General features: G+C 39.5%; 1 long non-coding RNA gene across 1 annotated transcript in view; it reads left to right on the top strand.

The window, feature by feature from the left end:
• The window catches only part of LOC110362338 (uncharacterized), a 45,715-nt gene that overhangs the window by 10,328 nt on the left and 8,510 nt on the right, over window positions 1–26,877 (top strand). The window contains exon 3 of the long non-coding RNA XR_010475062.1: window positions 557–26,530. This is a non-coding gene — a long non-coding RNA (uncharacterized LOC110362338). The remainder of the gene's footprint in view (window positions 1–556; window positions 26,531–26,877) is intronic.

The following is a 26,877-nucleotide window of genomic DNA, read 5'->3' as shown; positions in this document are numbered from 1 at the left end:
AGATATTTGAGAAAGAGTAGATTTTTGGAATGTGGAAGTGGCAATGCCCCTTTCTCCTTCAGTCTTTAAAAACCAGGACATTCAGCTCTGGCCAGGCAAATTAAAGAGGTGGGAATTTGAACTCCCTCCCCACATTTTACTTCTGTGGGGAGACTGGTGTGAGAAGAGCTTTGAAATGAAGCCAGTAAACATCCAATAACTAGCGTGGCTTTAAAATTAGGTTTTGAGACACATTTTCTTCTATTTTGTTTTCCATGTTTCTCCCTTTCAAACATAAACTGTATTTAATGGATTTATTCTAAGACTCTTGCTTGTGGAGAAGCATTTTCATCTTTGACTTCTAACAGTGCTGACACTGATTGCAGAAAGAGCCACTTAGCAAAAAAAAAAAAGGTGCAAAATTGTGGATGTTCCATTGTGTAGACCCTTAAAAAGGTTATTATTTCTGCTTTAAATAGTTGTTTCATGCACTCGCAAAGATTGTTAATGATCAGCTTTTATTTAGTTTCATTGCATTATCAAAACTGTAGTGCAAATCATATTATTATGTTTTCAGGTTTGTGCTTCTTCGTATGAAGTTCACCAGCAGCTCATCCATAATGTGTGGGAGATCCCCCTGTGTTGGTGCTGCTCTCCCCGGGTTCGAGGGCACTTTGGTGCATCCAGTGCTGCTCCCGCCGCCCCCAGCGTCCCCATCCCGGCTTCAGCTCGTGGCCTCTGTCCTGCTGCAGTGCCCGACTTACATCATCTCTATTTCCACATCACCAAAATGGGTTTAATGTTTGTATATTTTTTAAATGTACTGCACAGATTTAGTTTCTGCTTGTAAAAGCCTTTGATATGTGTTTTCTGTAAACTGAGATTAGCAGCAGGAAATACCTTAGACTTTTTGAGTGGTTTATAGTTTTTAGTTATATCTTTGTCCAACTCAAGAAGGTTAAACTGTGAGATAGTATTGTTGTGTTTCTGGATCAAAATTCTTCAGGAAAAAGCCTTAGTTTTCACCCAATAGCCCAGCATATGAAAGACAAGTCTTTCATTTTTTCAGTAGCCTTGCCCCATCCCTGGTCTTGCTTTTGATTTTCGAACACAAGACAGCCTTTTTCCCTGGAGAGACCTGGACACACAACTTCCTTAATTCAAAGCCAGAACAATCAGTTGGGAAACATATGTCGGTAACAGATCCGACTGCAGCAAAATCTCTCTTTGTTAACTAGATGACAGTGTCAGTTGGGAAGCGTAACAGGAATATAACACACAGCATCCTCTGACACCTAAAATGAACGTAACTGTGAAGATCGCTCTTTTAAGAAAAACCCAGGCGTGCTTTGTTGAATGTGGATCCTTAAGACACGCCAGTCCACAATGTGTGTGGACCAGTGGTGGGATTTGGCCCCTAGCAAGAGGCTTCTCAAAGCCCCTGGAATTTAGAAAATCATTTTGATGCACTTTTTTCAGGCCATAAACTGAACTACAGGGAAGAGCGGCTGCTTTCTTTAGGGCTTATCTTTGGCAGCAGGTTTTTCTGTCTGCTGCTCTGACCTGGGCTTGCCTGGCGTGCTGGGTGTGTGACCTGCATACCGGGTGTGTGTAGAGCTGTATCAGCAGCTGCGCAGGTGCTGGGGAACAAAGCACCACGAAGGAAAATGTCAAAAGCATGTTTGAAAACACTGTAACTGCAGCAGTGGTTGGTTTGTTTTATAAGCATGTTGGTGTTGAGAGGAAAAGAGAAAACAAAGATCCAGAGTGGCAGTGCAGCATTAACTGCCCTTCTATACCCTAAAAGAGGTTACTTACAGATTGTTCAGATGAAAGGTTGATTTTAACATTTGTTTTCCTTCTGTAGGAATAAGGTTATAACCAATTACTCATTGTTAAGTAAACTGAAATAGGTGGAGAATTAATACTTCTTTTTAAAATGGAAAAGTTTGACTGTTTATTTTATTTATAAAAGTACGTATCCTTTAATCCTTTACCATTCTGTGAGACCAAAGGAAATTTTGTAAAGCACTACTTGATTATTTTAAGAATACATTGAAAACCTTAGGAAAGCATCTCTTCAAACTCTATCTGCAGTACTCCAGTGACACTAAGCTATTTTTCATACGAAGTCTAACAGAACAGAAGTGGCTTTTATTCCAATTACAGTTTGCATATTTAGTTTGCTCCTTTTTTTCGGTAGGAGTTAAAGCTTTTAAGTAAATCAGCGCAAAAAAGGTTCAAGGCCAATATGTTTTGAAAGAAATGACAACTTTGGTTTTTTTGAAGAATCATAGAATTTCTTTCATAAATGTGTTTAAATGTCAGCTGTTGACTAGCTCCAATACACACTGTGAGATATTTGTCTGAAAATCAGAATAACAAAATACAGCAGTTGGCCTAACCCATTTCCATTATTGCCAGGTAGCATAAATATTCTGTCATTTTCATCTAAACTTCTTGCCTTATTTTATTGGTATTTATTACATAGCGTCAGACAGCTCACAAAATAGGCTGTATTGTGTTTTAGTTAGTGGTTCAGGGTTATCAAACCTTTTTGGTTTTTGAGACAGAAAAACCATCCAGCACTGTATTGCACATCTAGACTACTTTCATATATGAAGTTGGGCTGAAAATCTTGAAGAGTGGACTTTCCTGAATCTTCAGACTTTCCCTATCTCTGACCAGGTAAAAAACCTTTCAAAAACCATTGTGTTTTGTAGTTAACGAAGGTTTAGGGCAATGTCTTGTGTGCATACTGTTCTCCCAGTCATTATTTTCATTGCAAGTTGATTCAATTTTCCTGGGTCTTTACAATTAATTTTATTGTAGGGAAAAATGTGCCATTGTGATGTGAGAGAGGAGCAGGAGCCACAAAGCTGAACTGTTTCCTGGGTCTTCAAAAGAAGTTAAAACATAGATTTCCAATCATCTCCCATCACCCTCCATGGTTAGAGGAGGAGAATTGCTAGTCCAGGCAGAGGGTGAAAAGCAGGGTCACCTCTCCTGTTAGTGCAACATCCTTTTGCTAGTTAATTACAAACCAGAGTATCATAAGGGGTTGGTACTATTTCTGTTCAGTTGAATTGCTCAGTTGAAAGCCTACGTGATTTAAGGAGGAAAAAGAAAAAAGAGAAGGTGGATAACCAGTGATTAATCTGGACCTTCCTTGTTGACGTAGATTTGGAAAACATCTGTAGACTGTTACTGCCATTGTGATTGAGCTGCATGCAGAGAACTCCATGGAAATACCAGCTGCAAGTGCCTCTGATATAACACCTTAGAAAAGCAGCAGTTTGTGAACTGTGCTAGTATGTACCTGCTAATGCTGCAGTATGGCCATGCAAGTATCCCAGATGGAAAGTATGCAAGAGCAAGTTAATGTATACATACATACAAACAAACAAACAAATATACCAGTAAATATCAGGGAGTTATGGCAGCGACTCTTGTATATGCAGCCCCACTATAGTCATTGTTGCTTATGCAAGAAATTATGTTCATTTCCTTATTCACTCTTTAGAACAAATGGTTCAAATTCTTATGGTTACATGTCACAGCTGCTTATTCAGTGTTGAAAGAGTCAGAGCAGCCAGTAAATTTAAACTGTACTTTAAGTAGCTGTAGAAATCAAGTGGTCTGTGTAGCTTGGTGTACTGCTCTTAAGTTCACACATGTATACAATTCCCAGCCACACTCTGTTCTTATAGGCAAGGGCCTAGATCTCCAGCTATATTTGGAAAGTGGTTTTGTAATCTAAATTTATTAATTTATCACCTGTGCTTCCACACATTGACTGAGGGTGGTGATATATGTGTTGGAGTGTGATGATTTAGCTTTCTCTTGAGCCGTTCCTCTCCCTTCATGTGAATGTACTGCAAAATAACTATGCATGCTGATGGTTGACTCTAAGTTCAGTTAAATCTTATATCTTGGAAGCTATCTAACCCGCCTGCCTGGATAAAGCGTGACTTCAGCCTTTTGTTTTATTCTCTGTATGGTCTTGAACATGGCCCTATTCCCAGAAAGGAATACTTTACAAAAATTCCCAGAGTGTATGCCAGAACCTGTTCCACTCTGCAGCAAACCATGTACTCCTGGACACTGCTCCTCTTCATTTGTGGGACAGAGGAGCAACTTAGATCAAGTACCAAAACCCAAGGAAAATACACTCAAGTTTAAGCTAACTGTGAGAGATGCTGACCGTTACATTTTAAATTGTCCACTTTCAGTAAGGTAGAAATGCTGAAAGTGGGGATCAGCTAGGAAAAAAAACAAACAGCATGAGTTATTTTTTTATATATATGTACATAGAATTATGTACGTAAACCCCACACCAGTTCTTAAATACATATTTATATGAGGAAGAAAAAAGGCTAAAATTGTACCTACACAAAAAATGAACTGTTGGACCCACAGCCTTACTGGATAGAGGAGCTGCTAGAAATTCTGGCAAGTATTTGAGATAATAAAAGGCTGATAAAGCTGAAAAATCCAAGATTTGCTGGACCATCTAGGAAACAAATCCTTCTTGCCTGCTTCGCAACCTGAATGATACGAACAGTATCCTGATCAGCGTCATGCTGTTTAGGAAAAGGGACAACAGTGGACTGTGCTGTATTTGTTCCTCCTTTAAATGGGCAGGAAAGGGAAGCTGACATCCACTCCTTCAGTTTGCAATCCCAAATTTAGCAATAATTTGGAAAAGCGGAAGAATGTAATTTTTAAACATTTAGTTCCTGATAGAACAAATGAATTCATTCAGTAGAACTAGTTCTGTTTAGTGTGTAGCTCAGACCACTGCAAGGAATTTAGGAAGAAACAAGCTGCGTATTTATCCTTGAGTGAAAATAAGGATAAAATGGTCTTTTTTCACTAATCCAGGCTATATCTTGAACTCTAGTGAGGAGTGTATATGATCTCCAAACTTCCAGAGAGAATCACAGGGGAATTTCTGATCACATGGACAATTTCTGATTTTGTTACCTCTGCATGAAAATGGAGACATAATGAAAAAGCAGAAAACCCATGAGCTGATCTTACGCTGAAAGCAAGTCCCCTGTGGTTCTGATGTGAGTTTGGACATTCCTTCTGCTGCTCTGATTTCTGGACAAAATGACATCTGAGAAACAGAGGGCCATGCAGAGCTCTGCCTAATCTCTTCTGTACATCTGCATGTAATTTAGTTGAGTGTAAAGTTTGGGTTTGTCGGGTGAAATCTGTCCTAGGGGTAGGCAGGGATTGGGCTACCACCTCTGCTCAGATTCTGCATTTCCTTGAAATGATGGAAGATAGCTCGTAAGTAACCATCAATTACTCTGGTCTGGTTACTCCAAGGCAGATGTTCAGAGTGCTGGGATTTTCTGGCCTTGAGACCTGGTTAGAGAGTTGAGGAAATAGTTTGCAGTGGACTCATTGACAAAGGGGCAGCTGCACGCATTCATGCAGTTCAGTGGTGCTTGGATTTCTTTCTATCAGAGAAAATATAGTTAGCAGTCAACCAGAAAAAGAGGTGAAAATAAACACACTTAATAGGACTTCTTTGAGATGCTTTCTGCTTTTAATTCCTCCCCTCCCAGGTGTATATGACCACTACTCTCTAAGAAAAGCCCATCAGGAACAGTTCTGAGAGGTCTTTAGCTATAGGGAATGTTACAAAACATGAATAGATTTCAAACTGTGAGGATAAACCCAAGAGACTCTACTGAAGGATCATTTGTGTTCCAGTGATGTTGTTGGCTCTGACAGCTGCATCAATCATCTTGTGTTCCATGGTGCCAGTCAGGGAGCTTTTTCTTACGGCAATGATAAGTTTAATAGTTAAATCATAATAGTTATATTGAGGTTATTTCCAAACTTCTTCATTTACTTTGTGAAAACTACTAAGTGGTAAGAAATACGTTTTTAATCTGTTTTTACACTGCTCTTATACTTGAGGGTCTGTGGAAGGACTGTGAACCAACCCCAGACCCTGGAAAAGTTGCAGAGGAGGCTACCAATGGCTGGTGTTCTGAATTCTCCTTTAGGAAGTTGTCCTGTGGGTGCTGGAGTCGTCGTGGGGTTTTTACTTCATTTGTCACTACGTGTAAGGGAGATTTCTGACAGTTGCAGCAGTACTGAGTGTGCCTACTTGCTGTCTTTAGAATATTGGGTGAATTTTGTCCTTTTCGTTGTGCCTTCTTGTTTAACGTTAAATATCTTACATGTAGGTGGTGTAACAGTGCATATTTTGGTGTATTTGCTCTGGTTAGTTTGGACATTTGAAATCTTTCTGACAAAGCCACAGAGAACACAGCACAGTGCACGCTCCTCTTGGCAGCCTGTGGAGCTGGCAACAGAAAAAGACAAATAGAGGTTTTCATATTTTATCTTAGTAATTACATGCTTCAGAGGCCACAGGACCATATTTAATGGCTTTAAGTACACTGTGGAAATAAGAAAGAGGAACGTGGTTTTGGAAGAATGTGTAAGTTGAGAAAGCTTTAGTCCACCTAAAAGCCTATCTGTCTTTTATCTTACGTTACCGTGTGCTACAAGAAGAAATAGCTTGTCGGTACTGATGTTTTTCAACTTCTCACAACATAATTCCTGCAGTTCTGAGATAGCCCTTCTGTTTACATACCAAAATTGAGTTTGTCTTTTGTGGCAAAAGTTGTAAAATACGAAGCTAACCTAATAATGTGTGTGATGGTACCACACATATGTTCGACTGCCACTGTGAATTAATGTTTCCTAGTTCTCCAGTCCATCAAATACTTGAGGCAACAGATGTTTTCTGTTCTTGATAATTTGTGAAAAGGCCTTTAGCCACTTTATTTAAGGAAGATGCAAGATGATATATGCAGTTTCATACACGAGAAAATTGTGTTAAGTAGGTAGCTAAAGTTGATTTCAAGTGTTTTAGCTAAATTAATGCAACAACATCTTACTGTAGGCAAAACGTTTCTCTTTACAAGATCTGCAGTTTTGCTTAGCTGAGTTCAGATATATTGTTAAAAGAGCAGTCATGCAGAAGAATTTTAAATATACAGGTTTCTAAGCAGTCTGAATTAAATTGTTTTCATGTGCATGGCAGACTTGACACTTTTTGTTACTAGAGAGCATTTGAAAAAAAAAACTATAAAAACACAACAGCCCATTTTAGCTGGAAATGGGAATAAGTAGCTGGCGATTTATATACTAAAAACTGGAGTCTGTACCTGAGAAAAGTGCATAAGAATGTGGTAGTATATCTTATGTTGGTATTAATCTCTTAACTCAGTTTCTCAGAATCAAAACCTGGAAGGCGTAAAGTACTGCTAGAAAGAGATGTGATTATAAGCTCTGGTTTAGAGCTGAGCAATTTAGTAACAGCTTGAGGTACTCTTTTGGTCTGAAAACCTAGATGGGAGCTTTTTTTGTAGTGAAACCTGAAACCAGAATATGCTCGTGTATTTAACGGTTCATTAACCACTGTAACTTGTCATAATTTTGCAAAATATCTCAAACTTTTCCAGTTTATGTAAATTTCATTACAGCCCTCTCCTGATGGTTTACTAAGGGAGATATATAGTTTTCACTGAAGATCAGCATGAGGGTTGTGTAGATTCACAACCTGGGATTTTTGTCTTGATCTGCTAATGACAAGTAATTTACGCAGTAAAGATGGTCACAATTTCCTTCTGCTGTCACTCATTTACAGAAAGTGGCACAGTTTTAAGTGTGGGCCTTGTTACCTTGTCAACAACTCTATCCTTTAAAAAAGGTCTGAAACATTTTAAATCCATGAAAGTGCATTTGCTTGGAGGTAAGGGTCGTGCTGCTTTTCTGTTCTGTGGGTGATAAAGCAGCACAAGATGGTTCTGTAGATAAGCACTTCATTTTGACAGACTTAATTCAGTGAGGAATTAATCAGTGTCTCCCTCCAAACTTGTTTGCATTTACTTGAATGCTGGAAGTGACCACCAAACCAAACATTAGTAACACTACAAATACCAGATTTGCCAAATCATGGTCTAGCTGGAGTTGGGCAGCTTCCCACACTTCTATGCCCCCCTCACAACTGTAATTACAACTTCCCACTCTTCTTTTGGCATTCTCCTTGCTCCTGTTCACGCTCCTCTCACTTTATTAATGGGCTTCTGTATTTTTTTTTTACTGAGCTACTGGCCTATGACTACATTCCTTTTTCTTTAGTCTACTCCTAATCATTGCCATGGATACAAACTTAGTTGAATTAAATACTGACAACATCTTCACAAAGAATAATGACCCAGTGATGTACAAGACAAAGCACATGAGAAGTCAAAGTGATTGTACTGATGGGTTTTATTGAATACTAAGCAGGGTATGGGAGGGTTCTTGGAGGGACGCCTTTGCTACAACATCAGCATAGATAGGTTGCCACATCCAAGTTTTTCTTGCAGACTATGGTACTCAGCATTTTCTTCTGACCTTGTCAAACCATGTTTTGTTCTTTGTTCAGTGTCAAATACAACCCTAAATTACCAATACCAAGATGTCTGCTTAACTTTTTCTAAAAGACTTCTGTTTGCCCAAGTGCCTAAGAGGTAATAATTAATATATCTAATGAGAGAGTATTTGTCAAGTGAACAAAGGTGCTGAGCATCTAGGCCCCACAATTAAGCATTACTTTCTTGGAAAGTACTGTTAAATCTAATGCAGGAAACCCAAACCCCTGTTTCCAACCTATCAGACACAGCATTCAGTGCAGTGTTTTGGGTTGGTGAGTTCAGGGTGACGTGGGCTCTGGTGACCAGCAGTGCCTTTGTGGCGCTGCCATTTCTAGAGGCATGTGCTGAGTTTGGCTGCTGCAGCATGAGGACAGGACACAGGCCAAGTGTGTCCCATCCACCTGCCGAGAGCTGAGGCAGCTCAGAGGACACCTCATGAGTGAGCGGAGAGATCCTGTGGTGCTTCTCACCTTGTGAGTTCTCAAAACCTTCAAACTGATAGTCAGGAGATGATGGGATTATGGGTGCTTTGTGGCCCATCAGTGTGGGGCACAGTGCAAACTGCTGCCTCAGCCAAACCTACTCATGTCGGTCCTATAATTCATGACCTTTGTTGTTGGAGGAAACTCAGCGCAGTCCTCTCCATCCTCTCAAAATCTCTTTTGTCACCCATGGAACTTGGCTGAGTTGCCAGTATTTCCTACCAAAGGAGCGCAGGCTGCCAGCCCTGCGCCGAGAAGCACATTTCTCTTGGTGTGCCCAGGGTCTCCTCAGCAGGCTGATGCTGCTGGGAGGTGCCATGTCCTCTGTCTTCCCAGGGGTTTGTGAGATTCAATCAGTCTTAGGAGAATAACCTGTGGTTAAATGACAAATACCTGAGATACCTTCTGCCACTCTGGAATGATAGGGCAATTGAAGGTCTTCATCATGCTGCGATGAAATTAGTCATGGTTTTTAAATGCTCAGGACTGTCAATGCAGCCTTGTTCATCTTTGACAATATAGGTTGTAATTATGTCAAAGATTCAGCATTCAGGAATGACTGTGGCAAGATCAGAAGGAGCTGGTTATGCTGCTATTCAGAATTACACCTGTCCCTAGCTGCTGCAGTTGCTCTAAATGCTGTGTCCTGGTATGTCACCCTGGTTGAACTTCATGATTATATGTTTGGAACCTGATATGGCTCACTGATGATATTTACTCTTTTAAGCTTCTCTAGCATTAAACCTTTGAGGAATGTGGATAATATACAAAAGCTGAGTGCAGAAATAACTTAAAGAAAAGAATATTAACTGTTCAATATCAGCTTTAACTATTTACCAAAAATGCTGTTTCGAGACTATTGTATCGGTTTCCGTCTTTACTTGTGGTAAGTCAGGGTATAACATCTGATTTCAATTCAGTTATTCTTCCCTCTTTCTCTCCATTGAATAATACTTCTTACCTGTAACGCTGAATCCCGCAGTACAGGAGAATGAGGGACTTTTTGTGGGGACCTGTTAGGCATGCTGTCAAATTTTCCAAGGATGCTTCTATAAAATGTCTTCAAACATCAACCTTCTTTAGGAATTCTTTTGTAACATGTTGGAAAGTACCTGAGTTATAGTTACCACTGCTCTTGAGAAAGAATCCAGGGTTGACTGTTTTACAAGATCAATCTCTAAGACATGCTACGTTGTTTCACATCCAGAAATTTCCTTATTTACTATAGAAGGCAATAATCTGAAAAGGAAGTAGGAAAGATGAACAGAAAGGAGAAAGAGTAGGTAGTCAGGGAGTGGGGTGTATCATAAAAATGCCAGTGCACTATAATTACTTATCCAGAACCGCTTTTTAAGCAGCGTTACTGTGGTAGTTTGAGTTGTTAACATAGTGCCCTGCAGCGCTGCTCACACTTAAACCAAGGACTGGTTTAAGGAAATTCATCTTGTAAATTCTTCATGAGCGTGATTTATTCATGTGCAAATATTTGCCCAATGTTATATAATGATTTTGACTATTGTGATTATCTCTTTAAGGGAAAGGACAGCTTTCCATTTTTGTGATTTTTAAAAAAACCACCACACATTTGGTCTCCTGATTTTGAGTGATGCTTGAGAGCTAGCCATTGCAATGAGTCTTTGTTTCCCTTGACGCCTTCAGAAGCCTGGTTAAGAATATGCGGCCATTAATCTTTCAGTCTGTATGGGACCGATCAGTTGATTGTCTGGTTATGTAAACATTTGCATTTTGAGAATATTGAGTGCTCTTTATCAGTAACAAATCACATTATCGTCAACTAGAGATCTATCAGTGTTGTCACTCAAGCAGACCACCCGCTGCTTTGGCTTTTATAATTTCTTTGTCAGATATTTGCATAATAGAAGACATTATAATAAGAATCTACTTTGAAGGGAAGGAATTTCCCTATTTGTGCAGATCTCTGGAGTCTTGATATACTATTTATTAGATGTGGAGTTTAAAACATCTGTGTTTGAACTGATCAACTAACATTACTCCTGGGGGAATAAATCTATTCTCTTATTCTCGATTTTAACCTTTCATAAGCCAGTTGAACATGCTGCTCGGAAATGGAACAGGTGTGGCTTTCTCAGCCCTTCTGTTCCAGATAGCCCAATTAAAGTGAAATGTGAGGGGTGGTTGCTCCAGATGATACGCTGATCCAAAATTAAACAGCTAAAAATATTGAATAGCTTCATTATAGCAGGGTCCCATATGCTTTTTGCAGCTAATAAGGGATGGTTTAAATAACAAAATTCAGGAAATAATGAACTTGGTAAGTGCTCTGAGGCACCCAGTGTGGGACTTCTCATGCCTCTGTAAGGCCTGTCTGAAGCAAACGGACCGACCTGCAAGCCCATCTGCAGGTTCTGTGTTCTGTGAGCATGGGAGGAGCTGGAGGAGTCGCCTTATTCATAACTTGAAATTTCACGTTCCCCCGAGGCTCTTGTGCCTCTAGGATCACTTTCAGCTTGTGATGTGGATGCTCATTCAGGACAAGGTGCTTCGCTCTGTGCCCTCACTGGCCTGTGTCTGCAGCACGTGGAGCTGCCGCCGCCTTTCTACAATGGGAGCAGAACGTGTGGCAAGACTGGGAGTGTCGCATCAAGTGTCTTGGATTACTTCCACTCTAAGAAGCAAAATCTTAATTCATGTGAATGACTCGCCTGGTGTCATTTATGTTGTGAAGGGAGATGAGGCTCTATGACCTTGAAACATCGAGCCAGCAAGGAAGAGTTTCCTGCAATGTGAAGCACTACTCAGTTAAATACAGCCTGGGATAAATCTGTCTTCTCTGAACGCTCCAGGGTTATTTTTTTTCCCATGGATAGTCTTGTCCTTTTAAAACTAGATTTATTTGTATTTCAGACTGCTTGGATTACAAAGAAAATGGAGACTTACTTTATGATACGTCTGGTATTTTCTATCTTTGGTACTGACCCACTTTCTTGGCTACTCATTCCATTATTCCACCCACTTCCAGTTCACAGATACTTATGACTAATAAATAAATATAGGTCTTAAAAGGGAGCAGAAAATGCTGATTTTCTTTATTTCCCCCAGGGTCCCCAACATTTAGCTTGTGGAGCGATAGTGAAATTTTTGAAGTACGTTTTATCCTCTTGGTATAGAAGAAGGTTGGAACAGGGTGTAAGGAAGACATGAAAAGATCTCAGCAACCTTATTTCAATTATTCCTGACTTCGGGCTGAAAATTCCAAGTGTTTATTACACATTTTGGATATGACCTTTAGTGCAGTATGCTGCTAATTCTTTGTGTTCCTTTTAAATGAAGGAACTTTTCACTGACAGTCTAAACTTCATCCTCAGAAATGCTGAGCTCACATTGGTGGCAGCAGCTCAGCTCATTTAGATGTGACCTACTTGAAATTAATACATGTAGTGAAGTACAAGCCTGTATTTAGAATCACAGTGCATGTCTCCAGATGTTTGCAGGAAGTTGGTTGAGGCTGCACCTCAAGCTGGAGAGACTCCTGTGAGTAGCTCATGCTAAAGTTTTCTGTATTAGCAAACTCTCCTAATATATGCCTGAAGCAGGGCCTGGCAGTCAATTCAGGTAATGTTTTTTAAAGATGCTTAACAGTGAAACAGCTGCAGTTCCTGGGGTGTTTGATGATTGGTTATTGATGCTCAGTCTTAATGTCTATAAACAGCTCCACTGTTTTTTGAAGTGTGTGAAGTAAAAGAAACACAAGGCTTTCCAGTGTGGGCCTGTCAGGCAGCAGTTTTTCAGGATGGATAGGCACCAAGAAGAGACATTTACAAGGATTTAAGAAGTGAGCTGGGTCTCTTTAGTTTGGAGGAGAGGAGACTGAGGGGTGACCTCATTAATGTTTATAAATACATAGAGGGTGAGTGTCAGAAGGATGGAGCCAGGCTCTTCTTGGTGATAACCAATGACAGGACAAGGGGTAATGGGTGCAAACTGGAACACAAGAGGTTCCAGTTAAATTTGAGAAGAAACTTCTCTCAGTGAGGGTAACAGACACTGGAACAGGCTGCCCAGGGGGGTTGTGGAGTCTCCTTCCCTGGAGACATTCAAACCCACCTGGACACCTTCCTGTGTAACCTCATCTGGGTGTTCCTGCTCCAGGGGGGGATTGGACTGGGTGAGCTTTTGAGGTCCCTTCCAATCCCTGACATAATGTGATTCTCACTTAGCAAGTTTATTAATTATAAAGATGAAGGGGCATTTATAAATTGGCCAGCTGATTCAGGCAGTGAGAAAGAAGATGCAACTTTCTTGCAGTTAAACTTTGTTTTCAGTTTTATGTGGTTTTTAGAAAAGCTGGACATGACTGCTACTCCATGTTCTTTAAGCGGGGATTCAGTGGAGTTGTGTGCTGTGTCTCAAGATAGCCTGCTGCTTTTTCTCTTTGTCCATTGTTTTAAAACCTCTCTGTTCCAAAAGAAGTGCAAGGCCCAGAGGTCAATATGAACAAGATGTGAAGGAAAGATCTCAGGAATACTCTGTCCCTTGCCCAGGCTCACTTCCAGCTGGCTGTTGTGTCCCGTTGGTGAGTTATGCTTGCCTGTCTCAGGCAAAAAAAATCAGGCTTTGCCATTATCCTGTAAGGAGCTGCAAAGGTACTCCATTGGGGGCTGGGAAAAGGCTACAGAACAAAAAAGATAATAGAAATTGCTGTGAAAATTGTGATTCTTATCAGGGCAATAGAGTCATAACAGATGTTTAGGAGCAGAGCAGTTCATTTGCCAACACAGATTTTCTGCAGTGTTTCTTACTTATTAGAATATTTCATTGGGTGTAACACTGAGTCTTCAAAGTTGTGTGGAGCAGTAAAAAATAATCTTGCCAGCCCATTGTGCAGTTTACTCCACTGTGCTGCCTTTCCCATGTAAAATACATTTTTTTTCTTGGAAGGTGATCATCTGCAATGCTAAAGCTTTACAAACATGACTTTGCTTATGGCAGTAGCTGTTTATTACAACTGATGTAGAGAAGGAAATCAGAAAATGCTGTGGCACAATAAGCCAGCCAGCAGGTGATGAATTCATGCCTGCATCGCTCAGAGTACTTTGATTGAATTTTTGTTCTTGGGAAAATCTGAAAATGTTTTGTGCTTAAACACAAGTCTCTATCATGTGTTTGCCTTTTTTTTTTCCCCCACTTTTTTTCACCCCACTGTTTTGGTTTCTTTGGGTTTTTTCTTTTTTTTTTTTTAAGTTTCCCTGGCTAGCGATTAAAATTTATGTTCTAAAAAGGCTTCCGAACAAAATACAGCATTTTGTTCGCTCATACAATGAATTGTAATTTTTAATTTCTTTATTATTGTAATTTTTCTACCTGAAAGCAGTGTGTCAAATGACAATTCCTATACTTTGTTCATCAAAGAGAGCAGAACCCATTGGATGGAAAACATGATCCAATGCAGAGCGTAAGTACCAGGAAGCACAGAAGGTTAGAACATAAGTGAAATATTTTTTTTGTGAAATATTCTTGCTTTCTGCCTCCCATATATTGTACGCTGTGGGCTTCTTTTTGTTTATGGTACTCACTAAATTCTAAATTTCTCTCACCTGCTTTGTGTTGGCTTTCTTGTTCGTGCTTTTGTGTCTTGGCTTTGGTGAGAATGATGCTTGCTGCTTGTGTTTTACTGACATCGATTTCAAGTGTTTGGTGAAGCAGCAAAATCTAACACTATTGTGTTGTACAGATCATAAGTGCTGACAGGCTGTGTTCAGGAGAGAAGCTGAGCTTATCTAATTTGCTCTAATGTCTGTGCATGTACTTCCCACTGCTGATACAAAGCACTGTCATTAGGGGAAAGCGGAAAACCAAGTGCCAAGTTTGTTCCTGTGTATTGTGGTCAGATGGGTTAGATCAAGGATGAATTTGGCTGAGGCTTTTTATTGTCATAAGTAGCTGCTGGACATAAGAATTTGATCAGAAGTGTCATCTTCTGTTGTCAGCAATCTGCTTCTGGTTTCAAAAGTTTCTGCCAAGTTCGGGCTTGGGTTCTGACTGTATCACTGCTGTGGTGCTGCTGACTGTGAACTGGGTCCTTATCCCTGTTTTCATGTATTTTTTTTTTTTTCTGTGATCCCTACCTTCTTATCATAAAAATACAGTTAAATACAAGATAAAAGTTAATTAATTTCCCTGGTCTAAAAAATTCCTGTGACTCTGGAAGAATCAGGATTTTGTTCAAGAGCTTTTTTTCACCTAGACTTTTCTATTATCTGAGTAATTAATGGGTGATACAAACTTCATGAGAAATGTGTCTGCTGCCACAGTTAACTGTACATAAGTAAATCAGAGGATCTCTTAGTTATTCAGTATACTCTTTTATGTTTTTTGTGATGAAGCCTGTTGAATGATTCTTACAGCTCCCACGTGAATATTCGATTTGGCCTGCTGTGGAGTAGAAGTCAAAAGCTATAACCTTGATGTGGGAGAGCTATTACTCTGCATCGTGCACTCTGGCCTCTTACCAGTTGATTCAATCTGCAACCTGTTAGTTTTGATGGATGAAACCATTGAGGGTGAAGGCTGACCTTGGGAATAAGTGCACCACGACCAAAGGTGATGTGGAGTAAGGTTTGTGCCTTAGTTACAGTTATCAAATTTGTGCAGCTTTCTATGGCTCTTGTCTCTCAGCTTCACTGCAGACCAACCGGCTTGTGCTAAAGCTACAGATGACAGTGAAATTCTTTGGAAAATTGATATAACAAATAACCTCTCTGGCCTGGAAGGCTCTCAGTGTTTTTTGATCAGCTGAGGCTAGTGTAGAAGCAATTTTAATGCAGGTGATCACCTCCATAGCTTTCACCTTCCGAAGAGAGGGAAGAGAGGAGAAAAACCTGAGGAACAGTTGGAAAAGCAGAGGATAAATACAAGTAGGTTGTAATACAGCATCTCAAGTGCACAATGATGAGCACGTAATGGAAAGGGCATGTTCCTTGCCACACAATTAATTACGTTGCCTTCTTGACAGCAGTTAATTCCCTTGTCCACCGTGTCAAGAAATGCCCCATTCAAGAAAATAATTAAATAAGATCTCTTAACAGTGGAGATTTAGTGTCTGGATTGTATCTCATAATATTTTTGACAGTACTCAGCAATCAATTCAGCGAGTCCGTGTCTCAAGGGGCTGTTCTTTTGTTAATAAACTTAGGTCGCCTTCCAGCTGCTGCAGAACTCAGGGTTATTTTATACAGATAAGAAATGGCTTTTTCATTTTAATGTGCATGACTTGTGTGTATCTTTGCTTCAAAATCAATTATTTGTCACGTGGGAAGTATTTCACTACCAGCAGGGGTTGTAACTGCTTTGGCTTTGTATTGTGTGGTTGGCAGCTGTGTTACCTTCTGTCTGATAAGAATGAAAAAAAATAGAATAATAATAAAATTAGCTTTTTTTACTTGAGGTTTCTGTTTAAGTATGTGTAAGAATAATTTGCTGTAGTTCTTTATCTAAGAAATAGTAGGGGTAAATAGGGGTAACTTAATATGAAGACAGGAAGCTTTTACTAAATGTTTGGTAAGTCTCCAAGAGGAAGTAATGGAGTAGTTTATTGTTTAAAATGTGGTTGAGAAAGTTCCCTGTCTAGCTCTTTTTCAATACCTAAAGGTAAATGTTTGTGTATTCCTTACAGTGATCTTTGATATATAAGGCAAGTACATTGAAAAGTGGAAGGCATGCTAAAATCTCCTGTTCTTCTCCCAAAGGGCTGGATGTGGAAGCTCTTTTCTTTCCTGAGATGGCGAAGAAATATTCAGTAGACATTCCCTCTGCACCTCTAGTCAATTAAATGCTTAAATTTCTCTATGTTCCTCATATTTTATATTTCATAAAATCAATTTAACAACTTACTGCTGATGTTCTTACCGTTTAAGACCGTAGATTGTTTTTTAAAGCACAGAGATGCTGCGGAACGGGGTCAAGTAGGCAGGTGACTGAGGAAAGTTCTCTGGCCTCTGTGTAGGACCTGGAGGTGGGTTCTTTTGCTGCCCTAATTTGTGTATGTTCCTGTGTTACCATGAAACTGGTGAGGAGCAAGTTCTTTCTTGCATCTCATTTTGCTTTTTATGGTCTAATATTGTGTTTTGCGGATTCTGGAACAGTTTGTTGAACTCTTCAAGCACCAGAAATACTACGTGTCCCAGTTATGCCGTGAGCAGGAATTCATCCCCAAAAAGCGCTGCTAATCAATCTGTGGACTGAAAGTTGTTCAATCCCTTCTCCAGATATGCTTACAGACGTTTGAAAAACTTATGATTTTAGAATTAGAGGAAGTATCAATTAGATTAATTCTCAGTTTAATGGGTGCCAGTCAGGTTGAGCTAAGAGAAATCTAGAACTTATTACTCGAATAGGAAGAAAATATATGCATCTGAAATCAAGACAATATCAAGATCTTTGAGAACTTTTGCAATTGAAAGACATTGGCTGGCAAAGAAGATATTTTTTACAAAAGCACATGCTCTCCTTTCAGTACAGCTAGAATTCCTGGTCAGAACACCCCTTTGTATGATTTATGTAACATGAAACTTTACGTGGGTGCTACTTCTGGTGTAATAGGAACAGGGTTTTTTTGTGTGTGTGTTTGGGGTTTTTCTGTGGCGTTCATCTTAACTAAAGGACACATACTTGGGTAGGAAGGAAAATTTGGGGAGTTATGATAGCAGAGCTTTGGTACTTAACTGTACTACATCTGTTAGTAAAACTCACCCATGTATTTATTTAAGTCTGTAGTCATTCATGTTTCAGGTGTTATATTTATGCACAAAAGCCCAAAGATATCTTGCAAAAGTCATTTGTTTTGCAGCAGTTTTACATTTTTTAGTGTTTAACTGCTGATCTCTTTTGTGCCAATGATTTGTAAAATACGAAAGAGATTGTTTTTCATTTTTGATCTTTCAGCTGCAAACTCAAAATCACATTCCATGTTTTAATGATTGTAAAGAGTGAATGGTAAAGCTATAGAGTCTCTAGAAATAAAAAAAACATGTCCAAAGTGATTGAAGGAGGGGTGCAATCAAATCACTGAACACCGAGGATTGTTCATGGATATGGGTGTAACTGTGAAACAACCAGGCGTAACTGTAAAACAACCAGGGCATGTTCCCACCTTTGTAATAACCTTTCAGTATTTTAAGAATACTCTGAAAGCGAATACTACAAAATGCCTTTTCAGTATCTCTACCCTGTTTTGTCAAGATGACAAAGTGCTTTACAAACTCTGAGTTGCCTGCCACTGAAAAGCAGCTGCTCCTGTAGTGAACTGCAGTCTGATGAGCGGAGAAATGCAGGAGGGAAACTGAGGCTGGCCAGAAAACAAGTGTCAGAATGAATCAAAGCTTCTAGGTGAGAGTTAGGAAGGCCAAATACAAATACTTGAACTGGAATGTGGGCAGGAAATGAACTGTCTTATTTAATGCTTTAGAAATAAAATGCTCTTAACCAAGAATGATCAGAATATGGCTGATGTTGTGTTTCGTCTGAAAAAATACTGTCTGCAGTGCAATGAGCAGCAGGGCCAAAGAAAGACATCCGTTTGTACTGTCTCAGAGGAGTTCTGGCTCTGCTTTCCCCGGGCATTCCACTAATGGAAGTTTCATGTTCAAATACTCTTAAAGCCTGAAGCATCTTAGTTGTTGACTTGGCAAGATACAAATGGTAAGTCACTTCATGCAGATTACTTACTGCAGATAGGACACAATTAACCTGTGGTAAAATAGCAGATGTTTTTGCATCTTTTCTTAGTCCATCAGAAGTTTTGTAAATGGTTTCCCAGCATAAAACTTCATAATTAATATTTGTAATGTCAAAAGTACCATCTTCTTACATAGGCCTCAGCTTGAGTCTGCTCTGTTTCTTTAGTAGCCCTCTGTACTTTATTTTTCTCGAAGTTGAAAACTTGTTCTTTTGTCAGCAATACTGCAGTTGAGTATTGTAAGAGGAGGAAAGAAGCTACAGGGAAGACCAGTGTATCTCAGTTTCAGCTTTATTTGTGCTAAACTCATACAATTTTCCTCATCCATTTAACCTGAACTTTGTATTAAATTAGGTATGGTTTTAAAGTATGACTGCCTTTCAGAGCATGTCAGCTAAAGGATTTAAAGGTGAAAGGTGAGATCAGTTTTATGCATTACTATGTGTATCACTTCCCATAAGTATTAAGATACTATTCACCACTTTTTGTACTCTGTTCAATCCACTGATAACAAAGAATTTCAGCAAGAAGAGAGGTTTAAAGTTTTGAAGGGTTTGAAGTTTTGTATGAAGGAGTACATGGAAAGCCATTTCATTTATTCAAAGACCACAGTTCAGAGATCTACATAAAGATGTGATGTTTAAACAGAATAATTACCCTTCTTTGTTTAAAAAAAAAAGAAAAATGTCAGAATTCTTTCTTGCAATTAAACCCTTCATCTTATGCAAAGACTTCCATTTGATATTACTGAGCTTTGAAAGGATCCCCTCAAACTTGTCAACACACCCAGACCTGCAAACAGGAGAAGTACTTCAAACCTGGGAGACAACTTTGGGGTTGGTGAACCTGCCTTTCGGCAGGCAGTGGTGATTAAAAATGGTGGTAGAATAAGATATGAGCAAAGTATTTTGGGGGCACTGAAAAGTCTGTTTTCCTTTCCACCCCCTTGGCTCATTCTCTTAATGCCTGTTTACAGCGTGTGCGATGCACCTTGCCCAGGTTACTTCTGCTTGCTTTTCTGACCTGGAAAGCCTGATAGTTTGATTACCTTCATTTCACTTCATTGTAAAGTCACGCTAATCCAAATTAAATATTTAACTCTCTTGAAATTCCGTGTGTGTGTGCCACACTGGAGTTGTGGCTTCAATCCCGTGTTAAACCTCAATGTGGTAACTCTCGTGCTACAATCCAGGAATGGTGGAGTAGGATGAAACTTTGCTTAGTTGTGGCAGCAACTTCCACAGCTGTCAGAAGGTCTTGGAGAAGGGAAATTGTTGACTAATATTTGGTGTTAGGAGAGGTTCCTGATGATGACACTTAATTTTCTTTTTTAGCCCAATATGCTCAAGTCAACACCAGTCCCTGGCCCATGTGGTGTATCTTTTGTTAATAAAGATGTATTGAACACGTACACAGGTTATTCCCAGTTTAATACAAATCTGATTCTTTGGTAAAATCTCTTCTGGGAAAGTGAGCACAGTAAAAACCACTGAATTTCAGAATAAGACTGATCTGTTAATGTCACTTGCTTTAAGTTTGAAGGAGTCTTTAAACAAATGCTTGGGTCCAAAAGTTGAATCAGGATCCAGATGTGACTTTTAAAACTCTGCCTATTCTGCTGGCTGAAACAAATTGTTAACTGCAGTTTTCTTTTGAAGGAGAATAAGAAAAAGAAAAACAGCAAGGAAATGAGCTAGCAAAGGACTCAGGGTCCACAGTTCTATTTTACAACCTGAGCTCTTTGTAGTGTTCTTTACATCTTCTCCTTAACTTAAGTTACACATAAAATAGTCTGATCTTTTGTGCTTGGAAACAGAAACCTTGGCTGGTCTTTTGTGTTGCCTGGGCTATTTCCATAGATTTTATGAAAATCTTTCTAAAGAAAAAAAGAGATTGAAATGACCAACAGTTTTCATGTTGAAAAGCCTGACTTGTAGCAACATTCTCTATCTCACTCGTAGCCCCTGCCTTATAATTTCATTTTGTGTTGTTTGCAGTGTCAGATGTGGGTTTCTTCTATTGAAAACTGATGCCTGGAAACTTGAAGCCGAATATAATTTATTTTTTCATTCCAAGTTTAATTTAACAGTAAACTGGGGCTACGAACACATTGTAATTTGGCTTCATTACTAAATCCTAAAAATGTCTTAATATTTTTCAGTGCTTTGAAGACGTTTTTGGCCATTCTGTGGTTTATAATGCCGTAAGTATGGAAGCATAATTTGTAATTCTAGATTTTGAGAAAGGTTTCTCTCTGTTCATTGGCAATAGGAGTTCAGCTATCCAGAAAAAATACTTATACTCTGCCTTTTCAATGTATATTTTTGTGTAAGTACATTTTTATCAGGTAGCAATTTAGTGGCTAATTTCTAACAGCCATAAAAAGCTCTTTGGAAACTTGTGGAATTTCACTGCTGTAAAACATAAAGCTCCCAAAAGCCCCTCTTGGTGATTTCCATTAGATAACAATCTTCAGTTCTTTAGGCATGTAGGCAATGTGGTTAATGGCCAGCGTGTTAGAGCCTGAGTGAATGCGGCTGATCACTGAGGACAAGCAGCTTGCCAAAATTAGCGTTTCACTCGGCTTTTGCAGCAGAGATGTGTGTGCCACCGTGCCCGGCACGTTTGCTGCTTCTCTGATTGTTCTCACAGTGCCTTTTGAGGCAGATTTTGTAAATAATATCTAAGATTTAAATTGTCACATGCAGTTCAATATAGGTGGGAATGTTTAGTGCAAGGGTAAAACTGAACAGAGTGAAGTGGTGCGTATGAATAGACAGAAGGCATTAGCCCAATTTGTAACTAACCTTGTGTCTGTGACAGAACTGAGTACCAGCATTTCTTACCTCTGTGAAGGGTTTGACTGTGATCCCGTGGGCTGTTCTAAACATCTGAGGTCAGGCTGAACGCAGGGCACAGCAAGTACCGGCCTGATGGCACCATGGTCCTGTTTCCGCAGGGGAATGGAGAAACCGGGATCTGGAACAGCTCAGCTCCTCTGGTATGAATGTCTGTCCTCACCTCCCCAGCTGAGGGGGGGTGGGAGATGAGCTCTCCCACTTGTTGGGCAAATCGTGCTTACCATCAAGCACTTTAATCATTGCCTTGATTACTGACAAATGTTGGGCACCATCATCCCAAGTCCCCTTTCACAGATGGTACTTGGGGATGATTATCAGGGGATGGGCATACCCAGACTTTCCCCTTTCTGTGTTCTTCCTGGCCTGGTTGCAGTTGTTTAGATGAGCTTGAAACATCATCCTGAAATGCCTTTGAGGACTTCCCATTTCTTCAGTGACTCTGGTATTTTTTGTTAGTTCTGTGCATTTAAGAATAGGAATCTCTCTTGTTTTTAATTTTCTTCAGACTTATTACATAGCATCAACATTTTGGAGTGTTGTATGCAAAACCTGCCACGTTTTGTTGGAAAAATATTGCTTGTCTCCTGTGTGGGGGTGTGAGGAGCAAGTAACTTTTCTCTCTGACATCTGTGCAGCAGCCTGAAAATAGTGAGCAGAAGTTGGTTGCTTCTGTATCAGCTAAATGAATTTGTTTGGGCAGATCAAGTGTTTAGCTCTGTTGAAGCCAATGGTATTAGACGGGACATGTATTCTGTTGAGTTTTGCAAAATTTATTGAGTTTGGCACCTGAACACTGAACTGGTTCATGACTCAGCTTCCACATCACCTGATTTATTTAGGTCTTCAGCCTGTTGTAATTTGAATTGCTAACTATACACAGTGCTGCAATTGCTGTTAAGATTTAAGCAGATCTCCTGATCTGGAGGCTTCCTGTTTGTCACCCTTCAGGTATCTCATTTTTACTCTGGTAAAAGTTAGGTACGCTAATCTTCCATGATTTCCACTATAAATTTCACTGTGTTTGAGGTTTTCCTGTCAGCTAGGTTAAATATCATTCCACAATGATTACTCACTTGCATCCTTAATGTTGAAATAATTTATGAATTCTTGATATACTTTATCTTACATTAAATTAATTGTAGCTTAGGTCTCTTTCTGTGGTGGTATTCTTCTCTGTATCTTCTGGCTCACTTTTTAAAGATCTGAATATTGTTATAGTGACGAAAGGCAATAAAAATACAACAAGGCAAAACTGCATAATGGATAAAAGAAGGCTGTTATTGAATGCAGACTTTTGAAACTTTCTTGTTATCTGCCCTTACTCTTCTTAACTCTTGCAAGCAGAAGCTTTACTCAGGTTATCATATTTACTATAACTTGGTTGCACTCCACTGATACTGTTTGTTTGTACACTTTTACATCTTACTATGAGATCCCAAAAAATGCTGTTATGTGTGTGAGGTCAGAAGCTTCGAGGTAGACCTGTGGCACTGAGCTTAGCTGAGGTTGGCAGGGTGCTCGGCCAGGCTGTTCGATAATCCACGCTGTTCGATAATCCACACTGTTCTTCAGGAGCAAATTCACAGCAAAAAGCAAGCAAAGCACACAGCAGGCGAGATGCAGGCATGAAGGGCTGTTCCTCTATGTCTACAAGTTAAATCAGTGCTCGCTTACATTGGTAATAGCAGGTTGTAATTTTAATTAGTTTCTTGCCAGTTTGAAGTAATTTGTTCTTATGATTTGTGTGGTTCATCTTCAGTGAAGTGTTTCTGCTAAGAACTGAAAACTCCAAACTTCTGCAAGGCACGACCAGGACTAAATTTGAAAAATTATCCCATAAATCTAGAATGATTTTTCACTCTGGATAATCCACTGTGTGAAGCAGGTTGCATTTCTGTTTTACTCTGCAACCTTAGAAAAGTATTTATTCAGTTATAAGACTGGGTATAAATTAAATGAAAACAAAAATCCTAGCGGCTTTGGAAAGACAACAAGTCCTTTTAAACTCCTTTCACTTTTTTTTTTTGGTGAAAGTCAGTTTTCATATAAGCTGATTTTTCTCCATTTTCTTCTTCTTAAGATGCTGATTAGATGTAGCACTTAATGCTTCTTTAATTAGTTGTTAACCAGAAGTTGCTTGCAATAAATGCTACTAGTAGCTCTTCTGCCTTTGCTGACTTTCTGCAGTGTTGCAGTGTGGATGTGTGAGACTGCAGGGAGATTTTAAACAGGTTTGCAATAGCGCTGGACATGAGCTGCAAACTCCGGGTCCCTGTTTAAAGTCTTTCTCCCCTGTCAGCTCCCAACTTTAATAATGATGGAATTTGGGAAAGTAGTATGAGCTGCTATCTGTAAGGTATGTGGAAGAGATGAAGCGCATGTGCAATAATAAAACACGTGTCAAAATCTGATCTTTGTTCTGTTAACATGCTGAACATGCCTTCTTTTTTTTTTTTTACAGCAGTGATTTATAGTCCAGCATAACCATGCAGAATCACTTCATTATATTTGAATAATGAAAAGAGTGCCATCAAAATGGCATGTCTCAGGGGAGCTTTCTGAGGCAATACTTTAAACAAATGGCTTTTTAGATAAATTTATTATGAAGTGTGATGAAAGCCATTTTTCTTGGCTTTCGCATCTTGCAAAATCAATGAGGTTTGTGCTGTGGTGTTTGTGTTTGGTTTTACATCTCTTAGATAAAGGCTAAGTCCTTAGAAACAAGGATCGATGTTTTGCAGGCACCATGGGAAGGAGATGTAATGGTCAGCTATAGTTCTGTCCTATTATATCTGCTAAATGTTTGTGGACCAAATGTACAACCTAGGCCTACGATTTGTGGGAAATTTATTAGTTGCTTTAAAAATAGTTTTACAGGTATCTATGAACACTCATTCATTTTTATTGTGCAACAATGTGTTTTTATGAAATTAGAAGGAAACAGCATTTTCTTAGAACCTGTTCTGTCAAAGGAGTAGAGGAGTGCTCAGCTTTTGTACTGGCACTTGGTTAAACTGTGCCATGAAAATTTACAAAACCACCCTGAAATCGCCTATCTTGGTATTTGTATAATGTTAAAAACAACATTTCTGTTCCTCTGGCATATTTAGCATCCTTGAACCTGTTGTTTCCATATCTAACATTAGTAATAAGACAAACTTTTTTCTCAAATATGTTTTTTTTTTTTTGAGCTGAAAAATCATGGTGTGTGCCTGTGTGTTGAGGAATTTTTTGTGCTCGAATGCAGACACAATTGTCTGAAATGCTGTAACAGATATTATGACAGTAAAACCATCTTGATTGCAACTCAGTAGACCTGGATTCTTTTCCTGAAATAACCACTGATTCTCCTTGAGTCACTTCTTCTCCATATCATGAAAACAGGATCATACATTTGCTGCCTCTGGTGAAGAGTGGTACAAACAAATACTGCACGATCAGAGAGACAGAGTTAGTGATCTCTTCCGGCAAGATTGTTTGCAAATTAAGCGATTGCTGTTCAAAGAAGGTCAAAACTGACTTTACCAATAAAGAGTGTTAAGAATTTTCTTCCTCTTTAAGGAATTAAAGATTTTATAAAATTTAAACTTGGTAACAACTTCTATTGGGAAGTTCAGCAGCAAGATGCAGTGAGGTCTAACTTGCTGAACCTTAAGTAAATGGATAATCTGTGCCTGTTTTTGAGCGTTCTGTATATTGTTGCATTAACTTAAAAAAATATTCAGTCATGAGGAATGAGTAGATGTAGTGTTGGTTTTTCTTTTTTTCAAATTCCAGTTTCTCCTTTCCTACAGTAAACACAAAGCTGGCCATGCTTAATTGCTCCTAATGGGCTAATTGATTCAGCAGCTACCAAGTGTGTGACCTGACTTCTGGTTCACTGAGCCATCTCTGGTATCGAGATGATGCTTTTATTTCTGTTTCATTGGGCGGGTGCATTTTGATCAGAGTTGTGAGAGTCGTGGCTCTGGTGGGGAGATGTGCCCTGCACCCCGGGCAGGTCCAGCACCAAACCTTGTGCAGGGGGAAACATGCCGGGTGTGCAAACACACCGTGTCCTGGGTGAGCGTGTGTGCTGTGTGAGATGAGTCTGCCCTTCGCTTCTGTGTTGGACTTTCTATTAAACTAATTAATCATTCGACTTTTTGGCATCTCGGTAATTACTGCTGGCAAAAACTAGTCATTTTAATGGTTGCAATATACTGCAAGCACATTTAACTTTGATGGAAACTTTGAATGACTTTGCTTCAGCCTCTTTGTGGGCATTTTTACAATTGGCTGAGGACTTACTTGGAAGCCTTTGGAGACATCTGTGAGCTCCCAGCAACTTGATCATCAGTGTCAGGTGAGCGTGCGATTTCAAGAAGCTGATAATTCCTCTTGTACTCAACCTTTATCAGGCCAAGCACGTTCAAAGGGGCACGCAGAGTCTTGATTTTGGCTGGATCTGGTTTCCTCTGAATTCTGATGACCCTTCAAAAGCTGCTGTGATGAACTGTAATGCCCTGAAGTGGAAACCTTTTCTCCCCATCCAAGCCAAAATGTTTATCACTAACTTCTCTCCCACCTCTGAAACTGTTCTTGTAGCCCCAGTCTCTCTCCCTGTTGTGTTTGCTTCCCACAGGCAGCCACTGAGAAGGGGTGAGACACCGTGGGTGGAAGTACACAGCTCTGACATACATCTTCATTGCTGTCTGAAGCATCTTCTGTTGGGAAAAGCAGCGGCCAGTTCTGATGAGAAATTTGTAGGCACAACAAGGCACCTGTAGCATTCATAAGCTTTTTTTGGTGACAATTTGGAGCTTTTTGGTGCTTTAATAGCCAACAATGGAAAATCTCTCCTCTGGGAGGACAGATATTTTTCCAGACTAGCACAGATTTGAGTTGCCGTGCAGATAAAGCATTTGTACAGAAGACTTGCTTAAAAGAAGAAAAAAGGAAAAGAAAGAAAATACCAACTTCTGAGCTAATGCAATTTTTTTCTACAGGTTTGGAAAGAGAGAAGAGTTTAAAAGAACAGCTGAAAGGCTGATAATGCTGGTGAGTGCCCCCCAAGAGATCAAGAACACACTTTATGGAAAAACAATTTGAATAACCTAAATTTTCCTTCCTTTATTTCTTCCCGCTCACAGATCTGTTTGTAAACATTTAGACTGAGAATTAATACCACTAGCCAAATTCATGGAAATAAAAGAATGGATTTCTTGAAACCATCCACGGACAGTTGTCAGTACTTGACATGAGCTGTATTCACTTTATGTGGACTTGGTGCTCCATAGCTTAGTTTGGATAAGGAATTGGTAAAGTTTCCATGGTGGATACTTCTATACTTTTAGAGATGTTTGAGATTATTGTTAAATTTCACTATTTCTGTTAACAGCCCTGCT

This window comes from Columba livia, chromosome 10 (genome assembly GCF_036013475.1).
Source record: "Columba livia isolate bColLiv1 breed racing homer chromosome 10, bColLiv1.pat.W.v2, whole genome shotgun sequence".
Taxonomy (NCBI): domain Eukaryota; kingdom Metazoa; phylum Chordata; class Aves; order Columbiformes; family Columbidae; genus Columba; species Columba livia.
The sequence above is the reverse complement of the archived record's forward strand: the minus strand, read 5'-3'. Positions and strand labels throughout refer to the sequence as shown.